The sequence below is a fragment of the Hyaena hyaena genome, unplaced genomic scaffold (assembly GCF_003009895.1).
Source record: "Hyaena hyaena isolate Hyena2069 unplaced genomic scaffold, ASM300989v1 scaffold_304, whole genome shotgun sequence".
In the NCBI taxonomy this organism is placed as follows: domain Eukaryota; kingdom Metazoa; phylum Chordata; class Mammalia; order Carnivora; family Hyaenidae; genus Hyaena; species Hyaena hyaena.
In genome coordinates this window covers 1,888,269-1,916,258 of record NW_024080937.1, presented here as the reverse complement: position 1 = coordinate 1,916,258, position 27,990 = coordinate 1,888,269, and the positions used below count along the sequence as shown (strand labels likewise).

General features: G+C 40.8%; 1 protein-coding gene across 1 annotated transcript in view; it reads left to right on the top strand.

Moving 5' to 3' along the window:
- The first annotated feature begins 4,352 nt into the window (after positions 1 to 4,352).
- The window catches only part of IL15 (interleukin 15), an 80,694-nt gene continuing 57,056 nt past the window's right edge, over positions 4,353 to 27,990 (top strand). Inside the window, exon 1 of the mRNA XM_039248221.1 lies at positions 4,353 to 4,436. The gene's annotated coding sequence lies outside the window, so the exon portion shown is untranslated. The remainder of the gene's footprint in view (positions 4,437 to 27,990) is intronic.

The following is a 27,990-nucleotide window of genomic DNA, read 5'->3' as shown; positions in this document are numbered from 1 at the left end:
TTTTACATCTAAGACATATATACTTGGAATGTAAAGCATGGGTAGAAGATAGCTTCATAGGTGGGTTATATATACATATACACTCTCATATTTATATTTATATGTGTGTGTTTAGATATATGAAATATACTTATAAATCTAAGTATGGTGTGTGTTTTTGTACTAGATTTTGATAAGGTCAACCTTAAAAGACTGTTCAGAATAGTATTGTTAGTACATTAAATCATCTCTTGGTTCTATTTAAACTCTTTTCCCCCTCTACTAAGCACCAAAACATTTAAGAATATGTCTATTCTTATATACATTCTTATATATCCCAAAGGAATATGGCAGGTTTGGTTTCATTCCATGGAGTCACTGAGACCCAAGACAGAATGGTGTAAGTGTGCAGGATATAGCTTCAGAATCAGAGCAGCCATGATCCTATAAGTCAAGAAGGCCTTAGGTTAAGGACGTCATTCCTGATGCAGGACGAATACTTACAAATGTGATAAAAGCTTCCAAGCATACCAGTCCCAAATAAATAAAACACATTAGCACAAAGAATTACTATAATATATTATAAAGAATACTTGATTCTTCTATACAGGACAAGATAGCTCATTGTTTTATTAGATGGATAAAAGCTCCTAAGAAGTGTTAATCATAGATAGTAAATGTGCTAGCACCTTTGGAGATATGGGCAAAAATCATGGGATGTGTATTAAATACAAACAGTACGTAAGTGAGTAGCTTGTGAGGCATAGGCAAATTTGTAAGATGTGTTAAATATAGATAGTAAGTTAGTAACCTGAAAGACATGTTAACAATGGGTAGTATAATGAAATATAAACAAGAACAAATATACTATTTATAGATAGAAAGTCATAGTTTATGATCATGACTTTCTCAACATTTTTATAAATCACCTTTAAATTGGCCATTCATTGGTGATATCCAGTATAGTCCTGTTCTAGCCTCACATGTTTTGTGTCCAAAAAAATGTAGACAAAATCCATAGCTATTTAGGAGGTCAATTGGAAATGTACAGCTTCACTCCAGTGTCTCTAATAGAATAAGCCTGTGTTCAAACCATGAGAGACTCTTGAATGCTGACAAAAACTGAGGACTGATGGATGTGGGGGGGAGGGGGGAGGGGCATGGAGGAGGGCACTTGTGGGGATGAGCACTGGGTGTTATGTGGAAACTAATTTGACAATAAACTATTTGTAAAAAAATAAAATAAAATAAAATATTTTTAAAAAATGGGCAGAAAACATGAATAGACACTTTGCCAAAGAAGACATTCAAACATAACTGACACATGAAAAGATGCTCGATATCACTCATTATCAGGGAAATACAAATCACAACCACAATGAGATATCACATTATACTTGTCAGAATGGCTAAAGTTAACAACACAAGAAACAACAGTTGTTGGTGAGGATGCAGAGAAAGGGGAACTCTCTTGCACCATTGATGGTGATGCAAACTGGTGCAGTCACTCTGGAGAACAGTATGGAGGTTCCTCAAAAAATTAAAAATAGAGCTACCCTATGATCCAACAATTGCACTACTCAGTATTTACCCAAAGGATACAAATATACAGATTCAAAGGGATACATGCAACCCGATGTTTATAGCAGGATGATCAACAATAGCCAAACTGTGGAGAGAGTCCAAAAAATTTTTTTAAAAAAAGGATAGAGAACAAACTGAGGGCTGATGGAGGGAGGTGGGTGGGGGATGGGCTAGATGAGTGATGGGTATTAAAAAGGACACTTGTGATGAGCACTGAGTGTTGTATAGAAGTGATGAATCACTGAATTCTATTCCTGAAACCATTACTGCACTGTATGCTAAGTAACTAAAAGTTAAATAAAAAGTAATAAAAAGACAACTATCCAGTTAGCAAACATTGCCTTTGGAATGAAAAATCAGATATTAAAAATGTATTGACATATGATTTTATTGTTAATTATTTAAATTCAAAGAAAGGCTATTATGGTCACTTCTATGAGGTTTAATTTTTACTTCTTTCTACATTATAATTTTATGAGTTATCTTATGGTAGTTTAAAATTATTTCATCAATCTTGGTCTTTGTTTTTAATTTATACAGTGGAATTTACTTGTTCATTGGTGTGAGCAATTTTCAATATCTTGCCAAACAGCCTGTGGCAACTGAAAATACAAGTTGCATATATTAGACTTTTCTGTTTCCGTGCAGTGCAACAAAAACAAATTATGCTAAAAACCCAGCATCATTGAATTGCAGGCACTTTTATAACTTTTATTTTCTGTAAGTAAGAAAACAAATTTGACCTACGTATTTAGGAGGCAAATAGTAGAGCAAAGCATATCTTATGGCTATGGTCATTTTCATTTTCACTTTATTGTTATTTATGTTTGTTATCTCCCCAGTTTAACTAAATGCTTTATAACCCATTCAGCCCATCTTGTTTTAGAACTCACATGTATTAGAAGTTTGATCAGTATTTGTAGACCAATTTTATTATTCTTGTGTTCTCAAATTATACTTTAAAACTCAGGTTTATTAAGGAAATCCCCATCGGTTTTCTGAGCATTGTGAAAAAACCTCTCTAGTAGCTCATGGTGGTCACATGTTCAAAGCGTGCTGTCAGACACTGATGCCCCTCAGCCGTGTGGGCAGCTGGAGCCTATAGGCTAGTAAGCTCCAGCTAAAAGCAGCTCTCTCTAGGGCTCCTCCGCAGCCTGAGCACAGCAGGGCTTGAGATGTGATGATGTGTCCTCTGGCAGCCATTAATTCTGGCTCTGCTGTCTGATGCTGGGTGTAGCAATGAGTTGTCCTAATGTCTGGACATCTATTGTGGCTACCAGCCGCCAAGCACACAGCATCAGTAAGGGTGCTGAAGGAGGTATGCCGGGAGCTCGTTTCGCAGGAGTCCAAGTGGCTCTGCTTCAGTCCAAGTTGAAGACAGGACACAGATCCACTTCTCCATTCCTAATCTGCATATTCATGTATACAGGTAGCGTCCCCCTTTTGTGGCTGCCATCTTTGGAGCAGAATCCAATCCCGCTGCAAGCCTGCCCTCACAATGAATGCCCATTCTGCAAATCAGAGCTTCAGCCATCGCTATGAATGAGTCTGATTAGATTTGAGATCGTTGGCATTATTACAAGAAAATTCAGCACCACATTGTCTTGGACAAAAAACAATGCTCAATTTCTTTAAATATAATTTCCAACGACAGTGAATTTTTGAATTGTAAAAAAGTTTTTTACGTGTTTATATATAACTTATTTTGTTGATACTGACTAGAGATAAACTTTTTCATAAAAATATGAAATTATTTTACGTGGAATTTTATGCACATTTAATATTTAAATCACTTCTAATATATTTCTATTTTTTTTAACATATACTCGGTTGTAAAGACAAGATAGTTAAGTGTTTATTAAACTCCAAGAGCCATATCATTTTTTTCTGTGACATGACTGGAAAATTTGGGGAAGCACTTTTTATTAGGGATTTTCAGTAATGTACATGTGCTCGAGGTTCTCTTCTAAGTGCTTCCAAAACAGGGCATGAGGCCTTTTCTGCTGACTCTGTGTAGCATAAAGATCACTCAGCTTCAGAGAACCTAATCCCTTCAAATGTAAAATACTAGAACATTCTCATGGTCCTATTGAATGGGACCATGTGCAGTGCAGGACTAGACTGGAAAAGTAATCCACAGGCTGGCTCCTTCTTTCCAGTTTACCTAACTGCCTTGGACCAAGTAGTCATCCAGGTGTCTTACTCCGTTCCTTTTCTCTGGTAAGACCAAAGAGCTTTCCTTCTTCCAGCCTGCGCAGCGCAGGTTGACGGGCTGGTCTGGAAGAGTCGCCCAACTCGCTCCTACATTTTCCCCTTGCCTCTGGGCCACTGGGGTGCGCGCCACGCTCCCAGATCTCCAGGCTTCTCTGGGGAAGCCTCCCGTGCCAAGCAAGGCTGGGTGGGTGCAGCGGGTGGTCTCTGAGACTTCTCGCTTTCCCGGCAGGTGCTCCAGAAAGTAAAGGCCGAAACCGAGAGCCAGAGTTTCTTCGAGGTGGGGCCGGCGCTCCCGGACTTCGTCCAAGTTCTCCCTCCAGTCTGCGCCCTGGGACCGGGTAGTGGCGGAAACCGGGCGTCCCCGCCTTGGGGGCGTGGACCTGCAACACCTGGGCTGTCGCTCGGGGGCTGCTGCCATCCCGCCCCTCCCCCAGCCTCCGCTGGGGATGTTTGTCTTGCCCTCTGCTCCTTGCTCTTTTCTCTTTCACTTTTCTTTTCGCTGAGGGTTGGGACTCCCTGGGTTCAGGGCGCTCAGGGAAACCCCAGCTGACTCGCTCTTTGCAGTCGAAGCCCAACGCCAGGGAAGGGAGCCAGGTGGCAGCGCCCGTCCGGCTACGCCGCTCGCTGCACCCGAGACCCGCAGCCCGGACTCGATGGAGGTACAGATTTCTGCTTCTTCGCCAATGTGTGTGTGTGGGGGGGGGGGAGGTGGGTGAAAGGGCGATGGAATTTTCCCCGACAGTCTACGCCTCGGGCCAATCCCCGCTCCGGGCGGACCTACCCATTTCCCCCCATAGACTGCGGACCGGGCCGCCCCGCCCTCTCACGGGGAAATACTGGACCGTGACTTCAGTTTTCCGTTGCACGACGTGCAGAGGTTTTCCCCCTCCTGACCCTTTATTCTCGTGGGCTCTTCTCGCCATCCTCCGCTTCCAGGGGAGCGCAGACTGGTCCGCTCGCGGGTCCCGCGCGGCTCCTGCGCGCTCCTGGCTCCTTCGGTGCTGCGGGCCGCGGGTCAGCAGGTGGCAGCTCCTGGCGCCGGGGTCTCGTCCGCTCACTTCGCAGCTGACCCGGCGGAGCGCGCGGGACGCGCGCCTGCCTCCCCGCCAGGCTGCGCGTTTCGGAGAAGACGCAGTCTGACACCACAGAGCGCTGAGTTCGGCGCCCAACCGAGCTCAGCGTCCCAGAAAGGTACCGAAGCTCCCCGCTTCTTCCCTGCCCGCCCCCGCCCCCCCCAAACTCCTTGCGAGTCAGCACAAATGTGTCTAGGACCCTGCGCATTCGTCTCTCCCTTAGCTGGCAAAATCAAGTTACCTTCCCCTCCTTGGATCAGGACTTGCACAAATGGTTATTGATGGGCACTCAGGCCTGGGTCTACACTATTACTTCTAACCCTCATCAAGCCACTCATCTCTTAGAAAAGCAGTATTAGAAACTTGGAAGAGATACAGGAGATTTAAACTGCAGTAAAATCCTTATTCAAGATGGATTTATGAACAACCAGATAGATAATCTTTTCCAAAGTTACTGAGACTGTGTTTTGCGAATGTTTACAGTTCATTTTAATTCAACTACGTAATTCCGTGCATTTAAGATTTCGATAACTTCAACGTATCCATAAGGCAAGATAATTCTTAAACGATGCTTATGACAGATTCTTAAACAGGATGAGCCAAAAGTTTCAAAGCTGGAAGTAAAGTGGTTGTTGCTAGCTATTTTTTCCATTATGTTTTTAAAACTATTTCCTAATAGTATGACACAGGGGATGGCATCTGCTTGTAACTCATAGGCTTCCTCATGTTGTCAGTGTTCCTAAAAAGGTTTTATTGACTGCACTGAATGAACAGATTAGCTCTGGATGATTGTGGCCTCCAGCAGCGCAGGGAGTGTTAGGTGGACTATTCTACTGAAAGCATCAAGGTACAATATGGATTAAATTTTAAACTACTGTTCTTTTATTGAAAAGCAGTGTGGTGGGCATGGTAGACAGAGGGAGGAGGCACAAAGGAAAAGAAAAGATACATAAAAGAAGGAACTAAAGATAAAGCAATAGCCTTCTTAGATTTAAAAAGTGATGAAGAATTTAAAATTTTACATAATCAGGTTAGGAAATCTCAGAAAGTTCTAAAGGTTTGTTGTGATTGTGTGTGTGTGTGTGTGTGTGTGTGTGTGTGTGTGTGTTTTAAAGATTTTTATTTATTTCTAGGAGAGAGAGAGAAAGATAGCGTGAGCAGGGGAGGGTCAGAGAGAGAGGGAGTCACAGACTGAAACAGGCTCCAGGCTCCGAGCTGGCAGTCAGCACAGAGCCCGACGCGGGGCTCGAACCCACCAACCGCGAGATCATGACCTGAGCCAAAGTCGGACGCTTAACCGACTAAGCCACCCAGGCGCCCCTGTTGTGATTGTGTTTTAAGGTCACATGCTTACATCTCTCCCTCTGTTTTATCCTCTCGAAGTTTTAGTCCTACTCAGAATGACCGTTTCCTGCAGTATCATCTGCTCTGGGACAGAGTGACACAGAGGAGTTAGGCTGGTCACTCATCCTGAACCTCTAGTAGGCAGTGTTCCTATACTTTGATTTTTAATTGTCTCTCTCTCTCTCTCTTTCTCTCTCTTAAGTAAACTCTACACCCAGTGTGGGGCTTGAAGTCACATCCATGAGATCAAGTCATATGCTCTATGGATTGAGCCAGCCAGGTGCCCCTTCCCATACTTTGGATTCACTATTCTCTGCCGACTTGGAATGGCAACTCTAGAACCTGGTTTGAAGCTGTTGTCCTAGAGTTTGGAACTTCACTGCACATTATTGGTGGGCTTAAGAAAAACAATTTGATGATTTTGTTTTCATTGGTGAGATCCATATATGCATGTCAGCAGCTATATTGCAAGACATAATATTTGTCAATGAAATACATGTTGATAATCTTTTTTGGAGGATGGGGAAAATCCGTGATTTAAAGTTTATTGAAATAGAATTTGATAATTGAAAGATTTTAAGCCCCCCAAAAATCTCTATCTCAGGTTTGCTAGCTCTGAGTAGATTTCAGGAAGGATGTGAATGAAACCCTGAAATGTTGTATATAAGTGGATTTTTCTGAAAAAAAAAAAATCCACAACTCTAATTAGGTTTTTAAATGTCTCTTGTACCCAAAATAGTTGTTAAAGCATTTTAAAATTTAGAAAACTGTCCTTTTCTTCATTTCTCTCTTAGAGTTTACTGTTAAGTTTGTCCATTAGATAAGTATTCTTTGGAAGGTTAGTTAATGATAATACAGAATGCTATCTTTCAGCCAGCAACTTGAATTCTGGGAAATAATATGAATCATAGCTAATACTTGTTGAGTTCTTAGTATGTACTGGATGTTGTTCCAAGTATGTATGCATTTTTTAGAAATCATCGTGATAAACTTATGTGGTGGTACGTACGGACTGTATTATATACCTGAGAAAATTGAAGCATAGGGTAATTAAATATTTACTTTCCCAAAGTTACAGAGCTAGTAAAGTGGTAGAGGTGGGATTTGAACCTGGACAAATTTAAGATCACTGGTGTTTATGAAGGATGACATTTCCATAGAAGCATTTCCCACAATGCGGCAATGACAACTACCCACTACTTTATTTTGATGCAGTTTTATGATAGGATGTTGGTTTTCAAGTACGACTGCTTATACAGGACTTGCATGATTGACTTCATTAATTATACATTTAAAGATTAGCCTTATGATCAAATAATATTCACATGAGTATTTATTTGTGTTTGGTTCCTTGGAGAAATTTCCCTTATGGTTCCTGAATGAAAACCCTTGTTTAATTTGCATCAGTTTTTGCTGATAGAGCATGACATAGGTACAGGTGGATTGATCAATATGTCTGTATCTATCGCTCAAACTATCTATTCACCCATTCAAGCAGAAAGGTGGGATTCATGGAGACATCAGAACAGAAGCCTTTCCCAATTATCACAACCGAGGTGGTGTAGTCAACTATTTGAGAAGCCTTTTCATAAGCTTCAATGGTATGAGGGTTGGCAAGAAGCCAGCTTCTTTCTTTAGCTCAATATTAGCTCTTAGATTTACTTAGCCATTGATTGCAGATTACCACATGAGGCTTTGAGGCTGAACAATGCTTAAGTGCTTGCTGCTGTCTGTTTGAGTGGATTGAATGGACAAATTCCTTAGAGACATTGAGAGAGCATGTGTGGTTTTAGTAGTATTTACTACTAGCTATTTAATGGTGAGTTTTACTAATTAACTATTATTAATTATATATGTTAATTACTATTTACTACTTCACTTTTTTTTTCAAGTTACTCAGTGTTGGGATGAAAAGTAGGAAATAGGCTCTTCGATCCCATTTCAGTTGAGTGGTGTTATTTGTTATTTGTTGTTGTTTTTTTTTTAATTTATTTCTGAGAGAGAGAGACAGCATGAGCAGGGGAGGGTCAGAGAGAGAAGGAGACACAGAATCCGAAGCAGGCTCCAGGCTCTGAGCTAGCTATCAGCACAGAGCCCAACACGGGGCTCGAACCCACGAACCGTGAAATCATGACCCGAGCTGAAGTCGGATGCCCAACTGACTGAGCCACCCAGGTGCCCCGAGCAGTGTTATTTGTATATGTTTTATATCTGAAGGCAGGGCGTATGTATACATATATTTTCAGTGTTTTATTCCACTGAGTCTAGTAGTGTCTTGCAGGTCATTTTTGGAAGGATCACAATATACATAGATCGATCTATCATCTATCTATCTATCTATCTATCTATCTATCTATCTATCTATCATCTATCTATCTATCTATCTATCATCTCTCTATCTGTCTATCATCTATCTGTCATCTATCTATCTATTTATCTCCATGTACATTTTGTATGTAGACCATATAAATATGGATTTAAAAAGTTTGAATGCTTGTTAGCTCATCATGTTCTAAGAATACATATTTGATTGTTTTCCAAATACTAAGGTTTCTCCAAGTGCTGACAGCGTGCAGAGGGGATCAGGAGAGTGACAGACAGTATTTTGTTAAATAGAGGAATTGAAACTGAAAATGATCCTACAAAAGAAAATATGATGGTTGTAAGGTTGGTGGGGAGGAAGCTCTACTTACCAGAGTGACATGGGAAAGCAGCCCTGTGACACATTCCTTGATCCCTTGTGTCATTTCACTCCCACCGGGCATTTCGCTTATACACCTTCTAATAAAAACTCAAGAAATAGAGGACTCCTTGTACACTGTTAGCACTGACCCCAGTTATTCTTTAATTGAACACTTTGTAGCTAAAAATTTTATAGTATATTTTTCCAACTTCTTTGCTCTTCATACACGTCAGCAACAAAAAGTGTATACATTTGAAAGTTGTAAAATAATTTTGTTAAAATTATTCTTTATGTTATTGTAAAGATTACTAGTACACAGGTAACCAAAGTAATTCATTTGATTTTTGATAAGAAATTATGAGGCTTAAAATGATATTGTATCCATAAAATGTTTGTCATAAATGTAGCTCTGGGTGGTAGTGATATCAATGCTTTCACTAAGGCAGGGTTTTCTAACACCAGGTTTTCAAATTGCCCCTTTATTTGGCACCCTTGCAAAGGCAAAGCACATGGTAAGATTCTGAATGGGAGAGAGATGTGCCTTTCTTTGGTAAAATGGGTGAGGGTAGTTATGAAACGAGAAGTAGGAAAGGAGAACTTTCCAGAAAATGCTTGCTGTCAGCACATTTCAGGCATATTGCTTATAAAAAGGGGTTCCTATGGAAATAATGGACCTGGAAATTGGTTCCTTTAGAACTCTTCATGCCCATACAGACCTTGGAAAGCTGTGGGGTTCCCAGGGGTGCCTGTTCTTCACTTTGAAGATCTCAGTTTGCTCTGGTTCAACCTGTTGCCCACCCTGCCCCCCATGCTTGGTTTCTGGATTGCCATCGCTCATTGTGCTTAAGCACAAATGTGTGTGTTTTTGTCGAGGGGTTGGGGGGGATGGCAAAGACCTGTCAGCTGCAGCAACTTCCCACTGAGAGCCATGTTGGGGTAGGGAATAGGTTCTAGCCCCACTTGGGGGATTGGATAGCCTTCCCAGTCTGGGCTCCTCTTCCATGAGTTCTAGACACACTACTCTGTACTCTAGACACCATTGCTATTTTCTGCTCCTTTCTTGTCCTTCTTTCTGCATCCTTCTCAAAGCCTCCAACCTCCATAACTTTTGCTGCCCCCTTCTACTGCCCAGGAGAATTATTTTCTCCTTATATTTCTCCTTATATGCCTTAATAGCTTTTGTCTCTGTAAATTCATCTTGTTATGTGTCTCTACAGTTATATTTTGAATAAAGACGTAACCATGTGAGCCCAGCCAAGGGCTGGTCACATGACTGGTTTGTATAGACTTCAATGAGAGATCATTCAACAGTTTAACAAGTAATCAGAGGAATGTAAAACAGGTAGGAAATATAATATAGCAAAAAAAAAAAAAAAACCCAATGTTGGAGTATTATAATAAAAACAGTATTAGTCTGGGGTAGGATTTACTGAAGAAAAAATAATTAGAGATAAAGAAACCAGCCAGACATCCATTGCAGTCCGTCAGATGTGCAGTCTTATTCCTATTATCTGCTAAAGGACATAGCTGTAGCAATTCATTCCTTCTCTCTATCATCAATTTTTGTCTCTCTCTCCTGGGTCTTTTCCATGACTACAATTCCTCCCATAAACAGCAACAGCAAACAACTCTCTTTGGCTTCGTGTTGTTTCTCTCCAGCCACCACCTGGTTTCTTGGTCCCCATTTTATAGGACAGCTCTCCAAGTCAATTCTACTTTCGGTTTCTAGTTTCTCTCTTCTCATTCTCTCTTAAACCAGGCAGCCAGTTCTCCCCACTGCTCCACTAGAACTGAACTCATCAGAGATACCAAGATTCCCCACCCCCGTGTTAAATCCAGTGGTTAGGGCTGGGTTCTCTTTCAGCAAGACCCGAGTTCTTCATTTGGCTTCCAGGCAGTCCCCCTCTCCTCATTGTCTCTCTGCCTCCCCATCACCCATTTCAGTCTCTTGCTGGTTCTGATTCCCTGTCCTCTCAACAGAGGAGTCCGCTGCTCAGTCCCTGGATCCTTTCTCTATGTACACTCATTCCTTTGGTGATTGCATCCTGCCTGGGGTTGTTAAGGCCTTCTGAGAGTGGGGATTTGTATCTCTGATCATGACCTCCTCCTGACCTCCAGACTCCTCTAGACAACAGTCTAGTCCGCATTCCTGAGTAGATGCATCATACTCTTTAGATTCCTGACTTAACCCCAAAACTGCTTCTTCCACTGTCCCCCTTATCTCACTTGATGGCAATTCTATTCTTTGAGTTGCATAGGTAATCACTTAGTCTCGGAGTTCTCCTTACTTCTTTTTTTTTTTCATACCCCACATTTTAATCAGCCACTAAGTCCTTTAAGCTGTGCTTTCAAAATATACCCCATATCTGACTTCTTGTCACCTTCACAGCTGCCGCCCGGGGCCAAGCCACTGTTGTCCTGCCTTCTGGTATTATTCCAAGAATCGATCTCCCTGCTGCTATACTGCCGTGCCCCCCCCCCCCCCCCCCCCCCCCCCCCCCCCCCCCCCCCGCCCAGCCTGTTCTTAACACAACACAGCATCCAGAATGCTTCTGTTAATTGCCCTGCCTGCATTAAACAAACAAACAAATACACAAAATAAACAAACAGAAACACCCAGAACCCACTAGCTTAACAAACAGTAATTTGTTATTTGTCATGATTCTGTAATCTGGGCTACATTCAGCTTGTTGGCTCTTCTTCGGTTGCTGGAGATGAAACATCCCGGAAGATTTCTTCATTCCTCTGTCTGGCACCTTGGCTGGGCTGGCTGGAAAGTTAAAGGCCCCTCCTTTGAGTCTTTCTTCTGTTTCTATGAGACATAACCCTTGTCAGCAGTTGTATAAACTGCTTCCTGCTCTGAGTTAAGGATCTGGTGATCTTCTGTGTCCTCCTTTTCATTTATGTGGTGATGAGTCTTTTCAGTACAATTTTCTTATAAACCTTAAGGGCTTCCTATAAATTTTATTGAGGTTCACTCCATTATGGAAACCTTATATACCCAAGGCTTTTATGACAGGCTCCTCTTTACTTTGGCTGCAAATCCAAATGCTATAGGAGAAACCCTTACTGTTTTTAGAAGCGCTTTGAGGGCATCTGGGTGTCTTAGTCGGCTGAGCGGCGGACTTTCGCTCAGGTCATGATCTTGTGGTTCATGGGTTCAAGCCCCATGTCAGGTTCTGTGCTCACAGCTCAGAGCCTGGAGCCTGCTTTGGATTCTGTGTCTCTCCATCTTTCTCTTTCCCTGCCCCTCCCCAACTTGTGTTGTGTCTCTGCCTCATTCAAAAATAAAAAATAAACATTAAAAAAAAAAAAGCTCTTTGTCCTACTATGTCCCTGAGGTGCTATCTTAATATGAGGTCTTAATCAGGCATCTTCCAGCCACATACTTGATTTGATCTTTAACCTGAGAGCAATTGTGCTAATAGAGCTTGGCTTTGAACTTTGTCCTAAGACTGCTTCTTTCTCTGAGAATCTTCTGCTGTCTGGAGAGGCAAGAATGACAAAAAGTTTTATTTTCTACCCTAGCAAGTCCCATGTTGAACCATTTCTTCTAACTTCTACTAGAACACTTCAGTTCATCTTTCTCTTCCCATAATTAATCCTAGGTAGCTAAATGAAGCCAGTTATCATGTTCAGAAATCTTAGACAGGTCCACAAACTCATCAGGTATGTTTTCATTCTTCCATATCGTTGCAGTGTTACCAAACATTTTACCACTACATAATGAGTTGCCCTCTCCAGCCTCCAGTAAGAAGTTCATCACTGCCTTTCTGGCCTTCACTAACTGTGTCCTTGATACTCTTCAGGTGTCTACCCACCACCTGGTCTCACCCCAAGTTTAGTGTCAGTTTTTAATTGAGGTGCAGTAAACTCCTCCAAAATTTAGAACCATTTTATTTGTTCAAGGTTTCGAGGTTAGAAATTTGGACAGGACACGGTGACAATGACTTGTCTCTACTCCGCAGTGAATGTGGTCTCAGTTGATTTGACTCCAGTTGTCCAAGGACCATCTGAGATGGTTCAAGACATCTGAACTGGCTTTTGGCTGGGTTCCTTCATTCACTTCCACTTGGCCTTTTCACATGGCAAGATTGGGCTTTCTCCTAGGGTGATGGCCTCAGAGTTGTCAGACGCCTTGCATAGTATCCAGCTTCCATAAAAGAGAAGGGGTGGGGTGCAAAGGTAGGGATTGCAAATCCTCTTAAGGTCTGGGTGCAGAATTTCAGGACTTAACGTTTATTTCATTCATAGCAAGTCAGAAGGCCATATGGGGGAGGTGCAGAGAGAGAGGGAGACAGAAGATCTGAAGCAGACTCTGAGATGACAGCAGAGAGCCTGATGTGGGGCCGAACTTAAGAACTGTGAGATAATGAACCGAGCCTAAGTCTGACCTACTGAGTCACCTAGGTGTATCCAGTTGTGATCCTGTTAAAACATTAATCAGGTCATGCTACTCTATTCAAAACCACTATTGCCTTCTTATCTCACTTCTGTAAAAGCCAAATTCCATTACAATGGTCAGTAAGGCCCTAAGTGACTTGTATCTCTGTCATCTACTCTACTATTCTTCCTTTAGCTCACTGTTTCAGTCACACTGACAGCTTTTCTATCCAGCATCCATACTCTTACCTAAGGGTCTTTGAACTTGCTGTTCCCCTACTTAAACTGCTGTTCTCTCAGATATAGCCACTCTCTTACTTCATTGGTTTGGTTCACTATCCCATTTGCAGTGAGATATCCCCTAACCCATGTACTTCCTGTTGCACTCCCCACTAGCACTGTGTTTAAACTCTTTTCCATACACTTATAACTATCTGACATGGTACCAGGTTTATAGGACCCTATCCCAAACTCTTAGGGTCAGATGTGTTTGGAGTTCAGATTTTTTTTTCTTCAGTTTTTGGAAAGGTAACGTTAGGGACTGAATTGTATGTCCCTCCCCACACTACCCCAAGACCCCCGGGCAAGAGAGGCTTATCCTTTTAGAACTTTCAAACATGCAGTATAGTATCATTAACTATAGCCACCAGGCTGTAGATTGCATTCCCATGGCTTATTTTATAACTGGAAGTTTGTACCTTTTGACACCTTCTATCCATTTCACCCACTCTCCCAAACTCCTGCCTCTGGCAACCACCAACCTCTTTTCTGTATCTGTGAGTTCATTTTTTAAATATACCAGTCTTTATAGAGTCACTTTTTCTGCGAAGTTCTCCCAGCAAAGCCCCAACTTTACTTCCCCTCCAGTACTCATGGAAATACTGACTACATTTTCTCCTTTGTTCTCTCCTCTCCCAATGGATAACTCTCTAATAGTATCTGCAACATTTTATCATATTGACTTGTATTCATATTGACTCTCCTCTTGAATAAAAGATAAAGGTGGGACAAAGGATGACAAGAATTGTGATCATAGAGTTGGAAGGGCTGGAGTTTGGGAGACACTGCATCCTTGTGTGCCTAGCACCTTGCCTGGCACATAGTAGACCTTTAATAATGTTACTTTTGCTGTCAATAATCAATTACAGGGGCGCCTGGGTGGCTCAGTCGGTTAAGCATCTGACTGCAGCTCAGGTCATGATCTCTCAGTTTGTGAGTTTGAGACCCGTGTCGGACTCTGTGCTGACAGCTCAGGGCCTGGAGCCTGCTTCAGATTCTGTGTCTCCCTCTCTGTCTGCCCCTCCCTCACTTGCACTCTGTCTCTGTCTCTCTCTCTCTCTCAAAAATAAACATTAAAAATTTTTAAAAAAATCGATCACATATTGCTGAGAGGTCAAGTGATATAAGGTTTTGAGAAAAAGAGTTTGACTAGATTGGATGGGAAATTCATCACCAGTGATCATCACAGCGGTGCTGGAAAACCATTCCCAGCAGATTCATTGTCAAGGTCAGGAAGGAAAATAGAATTTCCTGATGATCTAATTTGGGCCAGGCTCCTGATAGAATCCTTGCATTCATTTTTAGGATGATGCTTATGAGCTTTGTAGATTAGCATGAGCCTTGTAAAACTAAAACAGAAGGGGGGACGGTTTAATATTTTGTTCCTGTTTCTATTGAGGGGATGATTTTATAAATGCAAAGCAAATGCTTCAGTATATGAAATGAAACAAGATACACCCTATTCTCTAAAATTCTTTAAATAATTTTTAAAAAATTTTCTTAATTCTATTTGTCAAGTATTTAAAAAAATGATTTCAAAGTACAAAAGATATGGGAACATTTTTGTAAAAATAGTAGAATTGTTAATATTTAACACATTTAGTGCTCCTTTTCCTGAGAATTCTAGGAAACAGATATATAGTTGTAACAGTTTTATGATGTCACTTGAAAATTTGCAGTAATCCCAAATGTGAAAATGATCTATATTTTATACCTTTACACTCTAACCTTAGGAAGCAAGATCCTCTTTTCATTGTTGTATGAAGAACCTCTAAAACTTCAGACATACAGTTTTATGATGACTAATTTAGATATTGAGGTATTTCTCCTCTGAACTTTGACCTTTCTTAATTCAAGATGCATTACTCTTAGCCTTTGCAGTTTATAAAGTATTGGTTTCCACACTATGGTTATGAATCAGGCAGACAAACAACGGACCATAAACCTTCCTAAAAATACAAATATTTATTGAGCATTTTCTCAGTGCATGGCTCTCTGCCAAGTGCCCTGAGGGATAAAAAGCTGAACTGAACATGATTCCATTCAGGAACTTGTTATCTACTGGAGCAGTGAATATTAGTATATGAATAGCTGAGTCATCCAGTGTGCTCGTACTGAACAGCTATCCATTCTCTAAACATGCTACGCTTTCTGTCATCACTAAGCATGTGGACATGCGTGACTCTCCTCCGGAGTGCATCGTTCCATCCATTTTCTTCCTCGCCCCTTTCTCCTGACTCACCCACCTGGTCCAGGTGGTGATATTGTTTTTCCGAGGATATTTTCTTAAATTTCCAGGATTGGATTAGGTATCTCTTGCTCTTAACTCAGTAAATATTTCAATAGCAAACATTTATTGTTGGCCATGTGCCAAGCACTTTAACTTGTGGAGCCCTCGTTAACTCCCTGAGGTGCTTTTCTAACCACTTTTCAGATGACTCAGAAGCACCAAGACCCTGTGCCCAGGCTCCACAGTTAAGTCTCTCTCCAGAGCCTGTATGCTTCACCTAGTATGTGCTACCTCACTGGAAAGACTAAGAAGAGGCACAAAGATGAAAAGGGAGGAGATAAAATTATCATTATTTATAAATGAAAGCCATGAAAATTAACAAACTATGAAAACTAATAAGCAAGTTCCTCAAGACTGCCAGACAGAGTAACAAAACCCCAGTAATATTTTTTAATACTAAATAAAATATTAGCTTCCATAAGAGTAAAACACAGTGACTGCCCGTGCCAGGAAGACACTCTCATTATAATCAAATGGGATTTACATGCAGATCATAAGGATGGTCCAGTATGAGAAAATCTATTAATATAATTCTAATGGATGCATGCAGAAAAAGTTATTATCGAACTTTCTGATAAGAGCTTCGCAAGATTAAATGGCATCTTCCAAATGGGTAAATGAATGAATGAATGATATTTGCTAAATAATCTCTAGTAAACATCATACTTAATACAGAACTTGAGAAAGCATTTCCTTGGGGCGCCTGGGTGGCTCAGTCGGTTAAGCTTCCAACTTGGGCTCACGTCATGATCTCGTGGTTTGTGGGTTCAAGCCCCGCATTGGGCTTTGTGCTGACAGCTCAGAGCTTGGAGCCTGCTTCAGATTCTGTGTCTGCCCCTCCCCTGCTCATGCTTTCTCTCTCTCTGTGTCTCAAAAATAAACATTAAAAAAAAAAAAAGAAAGCATTTCCTTTAGTTTTAGAAAATGATTACAACATCACTATCAGTGCAACTACTTAACAGAGTACCTAAAACAAAGATAATAGCTGCTTATTTTTACTGAGTACTTAATGTGTACCAAGCAGTATTCTAAGTGCTTTGTAAGTTTTGCTTATTTAAACAATAGTAAACATTAAATTTGTACTTCTTAGCTTCCTATACCTTTTTGCTTCCTCTGAAAATTACTTCAACCAGGCTGCCAAAGGTGAAATTTTCTGAGATCTTATGTGCCTATGAATATATTAATTTTTCTTAGATGTAAATGGTTTGTCCAGATAGTTAATTCTAGGTATTAAGTTATTTTTCTTCAGTATTTAAAAACATTTTTTTTAATGTTTATTCATTTTTGAAAGACAGGCAGAGCGTGAGTGGGAGAGGGACACAAAGAGAGGGAGACACAGAGTCCGAAGCAGGCCAAGACACAGGGCTCGAACTCATGAACCACAAGATCATGACCTGAGCCAAAGTCAGATGCTTAAATGATTGAGCAACTCAGGCGCCCCTATTTTTCTTTAGCATTGTGGGGACTCTGCTCCATTATCTTCTTGTATCTGTTGTTTCTTTCAAGAAGCCTGATGTCATTGTGACCTTTGTCTGCTTTCACTCTAATGAATATTGTTGCAGTTTCTCTTTGGCTTGAATGGTTTTTTTTTAATACCAGTGTTGTTAACATACAGTATAGCAATTCAACAGTTCTATACATGACTCACTGCTTATCATGGTTAAGTGTACACTTCACCTATTTCATCCATCTCCCCAACTGCCTCCTCTCTGGTAGCCATCTGTTTGCTCTCTATAGTTAAGAATCTTTTTGTTTGATTCTTTGTTTGTTTGTCTGTTTCTTCTGGTTTGTTTCTTTAATTCCACATACGAGTGAAATCATATAATATTTATCTTTCTTTGACTGACATATTTCACTTAGCATTATACTCCCTAGATCCATCCATTTTGTTGCAAATGGCAATATTTCATTCTTTTTTTTTATGGCTGAGTAATATTCCATTGCATATATACCACATTTTCTTTATCCATTCATCTATAAATGGACATTTGGATTGCTTCCATGATTTGCCTATTATAAATAATGCTGAAGTAAACATAGGGGTGCACGTATCTTTTCAAATTAGTGTTTTTGTGGTACTTGGGTAAATCCTAGTAATGGAATTATTGGATCAGATGGTAATTCAATTTTTAATTGTTTGAAGGACCTCCATACTGTTTTCCACAGTGGCCCTACCTGTTTGCATTCTCACCAGTAGTGCATGGGGGTTCCTTTTCCTTTACATCTTCACCAACACTTGCTGTTTCTAGTATTTTTTTTGTTTTAGCCGTTCAGACAGGTGCCAGGGGATACCCCATTGTGGTGTTGATTTGCATTCTGTGATGATCAGTGATGTTGAACATCTTTTAATGTGTCTGTTGGCCATTTGTATGTCTTCTTTGGAGGTCTTACATCTGTGTGAATGCTTTAAATTGACCTGACTATGAGTAGGATGTGTTTTTAATGTTTCCTTGCTATTCTGTTCTCTTCTTTATTTTTGAGGTCTTATGGGTAGAATTTTGGAGAAATCTCGATTATCTTTTTATTTGTTGTCTTACTTTTCAGACTGCAAGTAGACAGAGTTGAAATTCCTACGTTCATCCTCCATGTACACTTCACTCTTCCTTATTTTTCCCTAGCTAAGCTTTGGTTACTCATGACTTCCAGGATAGTGCCCAAGCTAACTGTGCAGCTCATTCCACTTTCCGGCAGTATTGTCTCAGACATTCTGGCTGTCTACTTAATTTTTTACTTTATCACTTATGGGGTTTTTTATATTTATTATACCCAGTTATTTCTTCATACTTCTTCCTCCTGATTCATATTTCCAAACTCCTTCTTACATTCTACAAAGCATTTTTTTAAAAAAAATTCTTGTTTGATCTGTTTCATTAGGCTTTTCCTGTCTGGTATACATTTTTTTTTCAGTTGTGTCTCTCTTTTATAGAGAACACACTATATATTCTTCCCTGTACACTTCTTTTTCTTAGATGGAGGTCATCATGGCTAGCAGTATCAGCCAGAAGACAAAACCCTTGGCTCTAGCCTATATCCTCCGAGTGTGTTGGTGTGGGGTACCCTTCCAGGTTGCACTCTGGATTTAAAAACTCCATGACTCTCCACAATTCCAGTACCTTGTTTGTCAAGGATCTTTCCCAGCCTCTTACTCTAGGTACCCCTCTGTCTTGTAGCAATGATGGGAAGAATTTACTTGGATCCTCGGTATGGGTTTATGCAATTATGCTGCTGATTTTCTAGGTTCTGAGTGCCCCACAATCCAAGCCCAACCAGAAAGTACCAGTCAAGTTTAACATGTGCAGGAAAACAAGATCCCCTAATCCTACCTTTCAGGGAAGGTAAAGAGGGAAGAGGATACAATAACTACCACCTTCTTCCTCATCCCATCCTCTACTTCTGGCCCCCAACTGCCCCTGTCTGGTCTGCCAAACTAAGATACAATTTCCTTCTACCTCCGAAGGGATTTTTAGAGACTTGGATCTAGCTCCTCAGATGTATTGGCATTCCACAAACTATCTTATTTCTCTGGAACTTACAGGGTGTATTTCCAAAGACAAAGTTATCTGCTCTTGCTGGTTCTTCATTTAACTAGGAACTACCTGGGATTAATTGCTCTCCCCTCTCCCAAGTGATTCATCCAAGAAATAATAGATGTGTAAATATATTTATGATTGTTATCATCAAACCATGGGAAAAAATCCCAGGAATCCCAGGGTAAAAGCAAGAGTGTGGTGGCTTAGCCACAGGGTAAGGAGATTATGAGACTTCCATCTTCCCATTCTTCCAAGGTAGATGTCAGTTGGGCTGTAGTGGGTTAGATGACACAGAGTTGTTACGGATGGCATGTTTACTTTAGTTGTTCAGACCTAGAAAGTAGCTATTTGGAAATCAGTAGAGTGAAGTAAATTGGATTATAGCAGCATTTTGCTGGTAGTGCTGGTACAGGATAGTTAGATTTAAGGTATGAAATTAAAACAATTCAGATTCTGCTAATACTGCCCTTTAGTTATAATCAAGACATACGGGATTGTGAGTCCCAAGCATTTTGTAACTCTTGATTTTAGGGACAAGAAGCCCGTTCTGAAATAGAAACTAACAGGGAGAGGCAGGACAGTGCTAACACGTGCCTTGTGCTTCCTGTTAACTGAATGGACTACTAGTGAAGAATTAACTGGAAACCCAGGACACACTGTAAACCCCCATTTTACCTCTTTGTGTAAACCTGGACACTATGTTTAGCTTCTCTGTGCTTTTTTCCCCTTTTCTGAAAAACTAAGGTGATTAAAGCAGAGGAATTCTCTCAGGTGTCAAATCTGACAGTAAAGATGATTAACATAATATGGATGAATTTGACCATATGCTCATAGCTACCTGTGACCTTAATAGGTGTACTTTGACACTGGGGAAGACTTTGGACACCTTCCAGTCTAGTTTGTTTATTTTAAAGATAAAGACATACTTGGCTAAGGTCACATAGCTGTCTAAAAACAACCAGGCCCAGAGTTTGATTCTCTAAGCTGACAGTCCATTCCGTGGTTTTGGTAAGATTAGGGAGGCTCCCAATTTTATCAGGAAGCCCTCAATCTCAATGTTACATGAACCATAGTTTTGGAAATTGTCATTTTCTAACGATGAATAGTTTGTAAAGATGGTAGTCTGCATAGAGTCTAGTAAAAGAAAAGACGGTGAATGCCACTGTCATTGTTTACACAAGTCCAAAGAGAGAAATTCTGTCTAGAGAAATGAATGTCTGTGGTCCCAGCACATGGAGTGACACATTTAATGGTAGTTGCCTGGAGGGCTATGTTCTGTAATTGAATGGAGATGATTTCTTGTGTTGTTTTCTTATCCTAGATGATATGTTCTATAAGACTCTGCAGTTTTTATTTGTTCCCATTCCACATTTGTCAGAAATCTTCTCATTAGTAATGTGGTCATTTAAGTTAATAGGACAGTCTCTGTCATGTAGAGATGGCTCTGGTCAAAGAAGCAAGCCACCTATATTACCTTTCCATAACCACCTCTGAGGGGGAAAAGAAACTTCAAAAGAAATGGGACATTGTAGACTACAAAAATACAGCCATTTGGGGGTATTCTGGACAAACACACCCAAAAGAAAGGGCTAGGATGTTAAACACTGCAACAAACGTGTAATCCCATAGAAAGAAATGGGGCACACTGAGTGTTCGATGATGTCTGTATAACCCATTTTTCTCTGCACAAAAGCTGAGGAGCGTGGAAGAAGTGATAAAAAGCAGAGAAGAATGAAAAGCAAAGATTAGAAAGAATAAAGGAAGGGCAATCTAGTCGTAGTAGTAGTTTGGTAACTACTCTTTGAATAAGAATATTTAGTGAGACCAGGGAAAGAGGAGATAAAGAACTAAAACTGATGAAGTGTCCTAATCTGGGGACAGGCACTCTGTTTGCTGTGTCCTGGATAATTACACGGAGCCCTGGTGGAGAGGAGGGAACCAGTACCGCTGTAAAAGACAGCTGAGTTCTGCAGCCAGGCATGACATGGACCAGCCTGGAACTCAAGAATCCAAGCGCCCTGCTAATCGGAAATAACTTTTATTAATAGAGACAGTCTGCCTCTTACCAGTTTTATAAACACTTACTGCTTTGCTGTGGAGACTTGAGAAGTTTAGTTTACTTGTCTGGAAGGAGCTCAGCAAGCAATGCTTTAGCAAGAAGACATCTGGGACTCCTCCAGCCAATCTGTGGCCACCGTGTGGATTCAGAGATCCAGTGCTCAGAGTAAATCGCTTGATGCATCTCATAATAAGCCCACTATTTGGAATGGAAGATACCAAAGGCCTAATGAGCAAGAGAAATAAAACATTGAAAGAATGACAGTCAGCTCTGGTGAAGCTGTCTGGAGACGGGAGACTGAGGGATTTGTGGGCTAAAGTGCATCTGTATTTAATAAAAGATCAACTTTGCTGTAGATTTTTTAACTTAATTATTAGTGTTATTGCTGAGGATTGTGTTAATCGTTCCTCGTGGCTTCTATAAGGGATTTGTGAGAAGCCATAGAAATGCTTGAATCCAGTTATTTGCCAGCAGGAGATATGCTATATAATTAAGCTGTTGTTTTCCTGATAGGTTATTATCAGCAGGTAATAAGAAGTGCGTGTCATTATAAACTGTCATACAACATTTCATGCTACGGCAGATAAGGTATGTCTTCTGTGGCAACACTGAGCAATCATGTAGAAACTGGTGCCATTATGGCCATTATAAATAATAACATACACTTCAATAGTTAAACAATTATCTATAGTGGCTGTACTAGAAAATTGGTTAGTAATAATTGACTGATTTTTATGATGAAGATAAATTTTTATATGTCTTTTTATATAAATACCTGAAGAATTAAAAACAAGAACATTAATTAAAACACACATGGGCACTTTTTGGGTTGTTTTTTTTTTTGGTTCATTTACCTTTTTTTTTAATATTTATTTATTTTTTAAGAGAGAGAAACACGCAGCATGAGTGGGGGAGGGGCAGAAAGAGAGAGGGAGACACAGAATCTGAAGCAGGCTCCAGGCTCTGAGCTGTCAGCACAGAACCCAATGCGAGGCTTGAACCCACAAACCACGAGATCATGACCTGAGCTGAAGTCAGACGCTTAACTGACTGAGCCACCCAGGTGCCCCATGGCTCATTTATCTTTAACTGCAAATGTTTGAAGGATCAGAAAGTTACCACAAGAGCTTCCATATGTATTTTTAGAGTTTAAAATTATATATATTTAATATTTCTATTATATGAAGGTACTGCACGGTAGCACGAAAGAGGCCCAAACTGTCCCCCAGTAGATTCCAGTCTATCTGGTTTTCTGTTGTTTGAAGCCACAAGTAAACAAGGAAATGGCCTGGCTTTTGGGATAAAAGGGAATATTTCTTTATTTTTGAAGGCCTAAAGCTACAAGCTTTCCTTTCTTTCTCTTTCCTTTCTCTTGGTATTACTGTTCCTTTGCCATTCTTCTCCCTGTCTCTCTTCTCTGATCATGATTTATGTTCTCCAAAACTTAGTTCACATTAGCCAGCTATAAAAACCTCACCTTGACTGACCCAGCTGCCTCTGCCCTTTCAGTTTTGCTGTATTAGTTGTCACCCTTTTCATGGCGAAGTGTGACAGCTGTATTCTTTGTGAGAATTTTAAAGACCTATCCAACTAGACCATTGAAATCCACAATATGGAAGTGTTTGTTTCTAGTATTTGACCCAGGACAGAGCTTGCACCAGAATGTAAATTCACCCCATCAGTAGCACACATGTTTAGTTCACCTGACATGTTTTTCACAGCAAGTCTTTGCTGGAGGAGGAATTAGGGTAAGTCTTATTCACTGTAAACAGGTGCTTTAATAACACTGAACTAGACACTAAGGGTGCTAATGGCTCCTTGTTCTGTGGGAACTGTGGGAGGGGAGGAGCAGCCTGATTGTGAGGGATATAATTACTGGTTCATGGTGAGGAGTCACATTCATGGTGATAATCACTAAAAGGTCACATTTTTGAGGGCTCACTGTGTGTCAGAGCCTGTTCTCTGTAGGTTTGGGGAATGAGCTGACTTGACCCTTACAATGACCCAGTGAGGGCAGGCACTATCATTTTCCCCATTCTACAGATGAAGAAAGTGAGGCCCTGGGAGATAAATTCATCTCCTCTAAACCTTATTGTTAGTAACTGGCTAAGTTGGACCTCAATCCAGATATGGCTGAGACCAAAGTGTCTACCCTACCTTGCATGAGTGCCGTCCAAAAGACATTTCTGCAGTGGGAGACGCTGTGTCCAGTATGGTAACCACAAACCCTCTGTGGCTTTTGAGCACTGGAAATGTTGCGAGGGCCACTGAGGAAGTGAATTTTTAGCTTTCTGTTTTTAATTTTTTTTAATGTTTGTTTATTTTTGAGACAGCATGAGCGTGGGAGGGACAGAGAGAGAGAGAAAGAGAGAAAGAGACAGGCAGGCAGAATCTGAAGCAGGCTCCAGGCCCCAAGCTGTCAGCACAGAGCCCAATATGGGACTGGAGTTCACAGAATTCACAGACCGTGAGATCATGATCTGAGCAGAAGTCTGACACTTAACCTACTGAGCCACCCAGGAGCCCCTTTGCTTTATGTTTTTAAATTTACATTTATGTTTAAACAGCCACATATGGTTAGCGGCTACTATATTGGACAGCATAACTCCAGGTACTTTTTAGATGTTGCTGACTACAGGCTAACCAAAAGCAGGTGTAAAAGAATGGGATATTCTTTCTCACATTTGTAGAGTTTCCCTGGATCCTACATTTTTTTAAGTTTATTTATTCACTTTGAGAGAGACAGAGACAGCATGAGCGGGGGAGGGGCAGAGAGCAAAGGAAAGAGAGAGAATCCCAAACTGACTGCACACTGACAGCTGGGGAGCCCAACCTGGGCTCGAACTCATGAACTTTGAATGACACGAGCCAAAACCAAGAGTTGGATGCTAACCCACTGTGACACCCATGTGCCCCATGCGTCCTACGTTAAAAAAGAACGTTTAATATTAAAAAAGAAAGAAAGAAAAGTTTTTTTACATCTGTTGCTGTGTGGAATCAACAGGATTAAGAAACAAATTATTGACTGCCTTCTCTGCTTCAGGCATTCTGCTAGCCTTTGGGGATTACGAATAAATGAATAAGAAGATACAGTTCCCGTCTTCAAGGAGCTCATAATCTAAGTAACTTTGTAGATATGCTATACATTTTTTTCCAGAGCCTCTTCACATGTTTAGACAAAGTTTTTAAATACCTGCTATTTAATACTTTGCAATGTTTTCCTTTTAATTTTTAAAATTTACATGTTTTCAAAAGGGAATCCATTCCTATGGTTGAAAATTCAGAGGGCACCAAGTTGCTTTTAATTCCCTTTTATAGAAACAACCACTGTTAGCACTTCTTAGTTCATGACTTTATATTTTGTGCATACACGAGGAAATAAAGCATATGGTTAATTCTTTTTTAAAAACAGATATGCACTATTGAGTAACCTTGCTTCTTGCACCTAGAATAATACACCTTGGATACCTTTTCTTACTAGTGCTTAAAGACCTTCTCATTTTTTCCTATGGATGCATAATATTCCATTATCTGGATATATCATAATTTATTTAAGCAGTACTCTGTGGACATTTAAGTCATTTCCAGTCTCTTACTATTACAGGACATATTGACAAGAGTAACTTTAGCAATTATATTCTAATGTGAGCTAGAGTGAATTGCATTCATGTTTCCCCGAGCAGATTCCACAAACAGTCTGAGAAGATGTTCGATATAAATAGAGGGTTCTCTGGCTAACTGTTCTTCTGGTAACTGTGGATATTCATTGGGGATCCATAGTGCACCTTGTTGAAGTGAAGAACATCCCATAGTAATCTATGTCAATGTAATCCAAGTGTTTACAGGCTTCAATTTTCTCAAGCAGTAGAATAGACTGTTTTTGTAGGTTGTGTTCCCTGGGATTTAGACTCTGAGCTAGAAATGTACATGCAAGAGATCTACCCAGGCGTGTTCTCAGGAAGGACACCTGATGGAAGGGAGTGGGGATAGAAGTAAGTTAGGCAGAGGGAGCACAGAGGCCTCAGACAGTGGGCGCTATGGAGAGTGTGTGCCCTCAAGCTGGGATGGCCCTTTAGGGATGGTCCAACTCCAGGGAAGGAGGCCAGACCCCTGCAGGGAGGTGTTGTGACCTTGCCCTGGGCAGCTCCCTTCCACTGAGGGAGGGGCATTTCTCGGGAGAGACCCAGCTCTGAGCTGTCAGCTGGGGTGATGAGTGCCTCAGTATTCACTACAACTCTGCATAGCACCCTTCACATTCTTTGTGGAAAGGAGTATCAATTCCTTCATAGTTTTGCTGTTCAGAATAAGTCTCTTGATTTCTTTGTGAAACGCTTTCTTTCTCTATGAAATATGGATGCCCAGCTGAAAGTTTTTTGGGATATCTAACATTCTTTGCCTATAATTCCATTTAAATATGTACTAATTAGGCTCCAAGGGAAGGGGCAAGTTTTCCTAAGCATGTATTTGGTCACGTAGAGGCCATCGACCTGGCTAGTCAGTCCTAATCATCTGGTATCACTGCTGTGCATTTATGGAGAAGATTCATTGTTGAAGCATTGTTAAGAGTATGCCACTTAACTTCAGGCAGATTCTTGGGGCAAAATGTCATGAGAGCTGAGTTAGTTTCTTTTGTTTTTTAAATATTTTTGTTACCTCTTGGTAGGTGTTTCCTGAAGAAGCTAGCCCGCCATCTCCCTAGAAACATTAAGCCCATGTTGCTCATAGTTGAAAGATTAGACTGTCAGGCATACAACCAGCTTTAAACCACAGTTTTAGGAGCTCTTACTCATCCTCCCTTTTGGAGCTCACGGGGTACCCAGATATAGCCAAAAAGCCATGTCAGTTTCCCACAGGCATTCTGCTTGAAAATCACATGGGTCTGAGTGCCCGTCCTGTGCTTGTTAGCAGATTTGCTAATTTCATTCTCATGCCTGATGCCGGATTCATCAGTTGTGCTGGCTCTTACGGAAGCTTGTTTTCTGATCAGAGAGGGAAGAGGGTCCAAGGTATGGACTCTCTTAGGTGTGCCTGAGAGAGTTGATGGAGCTTCATAGAGAAGATGGAAAAATAGCTAAGAAAAATTCCCAAAGAAGCTGTTACAAGATAATGGAGGAGACAGTGATACGGGAAGTAAAACCAAGATTAAGGAGTTGGTTGTTATATGAACATGATGCACAAGTGAAGATGGAAAAGAAAAAAAGGAAACACTCTAAGATTGATGGCTGTGTCTAAGATTAACTTTCAAATTGAACACTTTTCTCAAAAATCTTAATCTTTTCCTTTAACACAATAATAAGAATTCTTGTTATGCTTATTATATTATGCTTATTATTATTACTATGGTAATGGATCAGGTGAGAGATTGTTAAAAAGGGAATCTGAAGGGGAACAAACTAGAAAAGATATTGTTAGAGGGTGGAAGGAAATGATGGAATAGGAATTTACCTTAAATAGGGACGCCTGGGTGGCTCAGTCGGTTAAACATTCGGCTTTGGCTCAGGTCATGATCTCACAGTTCGTGGGTTCGAGTCCCGCATCGGGCTCTGTGCTGACAGCCAGCTCAGAGCCTGGAGCCTGTTTCAGATTCTGTGTCTCCCTCTGTCTCTGACCCTCCCCTGCTCACTCTCTCTCTCTCTCTCTCTCTCTCAGAAATATATAAAAACATTAAAAAAATTTTTAAAAAGGAATTTGCCTTAAATAGATCCAAAACAAATTAATCTTTTCTGACCAATTATTGACTCTTTCCTTTTCCTCTATTAAGAGATGCTATATAAGATCTCTTTATGCTAACTGTGAAATGTTTCTAGAACCACTGCCCTTATCATCCATTTGCAGTGGTTTGTTTGCAAAGTGTCAGATCCTATAGCATGCTGGTCATTTCCAACTATTCAACTATGGAGTCCATTTTAAATGCCAGTGTCATTGGGGCACCTGGGCGGCTCAGTTGGTTAAGCATCTGACTCTTGGTTTCGGCTCAGGTCATGATCTCATGGTTCCTATGCTTGAGCCCCGGGTTGGGCTATGGGCTGACAGCCTGAAGTCTACTTGGTATTTTCTTTTCCTCTCTCCCTCTCTCTGCTCCTTCCTCACTCACATATATGTTGTCTTTCAAAATAAATAAATAAACTGTACAAAATTTTAAAAAATGTCTATGTCATCTTCTTACGTTCTGCCTTTTGAAGTTAGACCTGTGGGGCCAGTTGGAAGAAGAGAGTGTGGTTCATGTTTTCTTGCCTTTTAACTTCCTTCTGTTTTTCACTGATGGAAGTTGGGACTGAGAGGGGGGCAAGGGCCAAAAGGCCAGATATTTTCTGATTTGAGGTCATCCTCTGTTGGTTGTTGCTTCTCTTCCTGCTGATGGTAACTAACCATGGATACCTTCTGTGTAGGAGGGCTCCAAAGTTGGTCATTTCTATGAGACATGTGTGAGTTCTTCACATGTACAGTGGTCTCTACATGGGCCCCTGGTACATAATTAGCCTTAAGATCTTCCTACCCTCTCACCCCCCTCCTCTAATGGTATGGCCCACCAGGTCTGATGATCTGGGCCCCATTGCAAGGAGGCCAGCTTG